Below are 2167 nucleotides of genomic sequence, written 5' to 3' on the forward strand. Positions count from 1 at the left end.
GTTCAAACACACAAAGTGTTCTGCAGCTCCTGCCCAAAACTAAAATGGTACCCACGCTTTCTCAGCTGGGCAGCAGGTGCTATTGTTTTGAGGTTGGAGCAAGATAAAAGTGCCCTCTACTTCCACTGGGTCAGCGGGTAATTTCTAGCAGCCGCTAGCCCCAGGGCTCCAGTCCGGACTCACACCATGCTCTGCCTCTGGCTTTATCAACACAGGTTGCTGCAGCCTGATCTCATCTCCTTCTCCAAGCTGCTGAAGTTGTGCACCGTGTTCATGTTCGTGCTGGGCTTCTGCACCTTCCACACAGGCCCACCGTGTTCCTCCTCCTCTTGTAGGATCTCCTGTATGATTTTTTCCTCCAATTCTCCCTAAGGGTTCACTTCCTACACTTTTTTTTTTTACTGTTTATCCCTAGCCTAGCACAGTATTTTGTTCCCTAATCTGCCATCTTGGAATCTTCCCAGCTGGTTTTGTCTTAATATTTCACGATGAAGACTAAATTTCAACATGCATGTTGGTGAGATAAACCACATCCAAACCATAATAGCAGCCAATGAGGGACCCAAACTAGCATCTCAGCTCCAGCAAGCCAGCTCAGCCACCTTCTCTGGCATGATTATTCATGGTCTTCTTAAGCTTGGCTCTCTGGGCCCCAATGACCCTTGCTTTTTTCTTAACCCTGACCTACAACTCAGCCCCAACTGCTTCCTAAGTTTCGGCACCTCCTGGCCTGAGCCTTTTTTTTTTTTGTCTGTTGACCCTGTAGCCCTGTTGCCCACTTTGCCTCACTAGTCCTAAACTATCTCCTCAGTCCTGGTTGCAAGTCTCAGTTGACTGCAGGTCCACAGACTTCCCTGGTACTGGACACTTCAAGGGAAGGAAAGGGACCTATAAATATTTTTGAAGTCAAGAAAGGAAAAATATATGGAATCAAAATTTTTAGTATATTCTGGGTTTTGTTTAATGTACTGATGTTTCTTTGAATGCAGTCCTCTGTGGAACTGGAACTTGAGGACAGCAGTGGGCCATTATATGTGTAATATGCTTTATTCCCCAGAGTGAGATGGACTCACAATGTTATAGGGAAAGAATTTTTGTTCATTTTGTATACCTGTCTCACAGCCCTGAAACATTTTTCTCTCTGTTAACAGTTCTCCTTGTAGCAGCTTGGAGGAAAATATATTGCATAAAATGTAGGATAAGAAAAATAACTGTTAGCTGAAAGAGTACTACTTACTTTTGTGTTGCTTTTCTGCCATTTTTTTTAATTTGCAGCTGTTTGTATGTTGTGAATGTATAAGTGAGTGGATGTCTGCTGTAGCCTTTGAATTGTATTATAAATTTGAAAAAAAAACTTATTGAACTTTACATTTATGCATATCAAATCCTTTAAACGACAATTCTTTTTCCATCGACAGCAAGGATTTTTCCACAAAACTATGATTTCTAGGAGATTAACACCCCTATTAAATTTCCAGAGAATATACTCAGGTATTCAAATTGCACTACAATATTTGACTGTGTAAATACAGAGCCAAGGACAAAACCGATTGAGATGGAGCAAGAATGAAAAAAGCAATCATGTTTCTCTAGGCATCCTGATAGCAGATTCTTATTTAATACAGATCACTTTGTGCTGGGGAATGCACACATATGAGGTTCAAAGGTCCCAGTATTATAAATTTTCATTTATATTCTTTTCCAGAAGAGGGGTACTTCATGATTTTGCATTATTTTATATTCTTTTCTTCTGCTCCTGCATTTGTGCAGTAACTCTTAAGACAGTTGTGGCATGTCTAAGAAGCTCCCAGTGTCCCTGCCGGTCAATACTGCAGTACTTCCTGTGACAAGGCTGTTTTTCCAAGGACAGCTCCTTTGCATCCATCCTCCTCTGACCATTTCAACCCTCAGGCCTTCAGCAATCCACCTTTTTAAACCTCTGCTCCAGCTCAGTCAGTTACCATAAACTATTATTTACCTTTAAAATTCAGCTCAATATAGAATTACTACCAGAGATTTCATATTCTACCAAATAACATTTTTATGTTACCAACCTAATCAGAAAAATCCCAGTTCAATCAAACTATCTCAAAACTGAGCTACAAAATGTCCTGCTATTCCAATTTTTAATCTCCACCTTGAGAGAAATATGCAGAAAGGCTTTATA

The sequence above is a fragment of the Oryctolagus cuniculus genome, chromosome X (genome assembly GCF_051225735.1).
Source record: "Oryctolagus cuniculus isolate XC-2025 breed Fujian yellow rabbit chromosome X, ASM5122573v1, whole genome shotgun sequence".
Lineage (NCBI taxonomy): Eukaryota > Metazoa > Chordata > Mammalia > Lagomorpha > Leporidae > Oryctolagus > Oryctolagus cuniculus.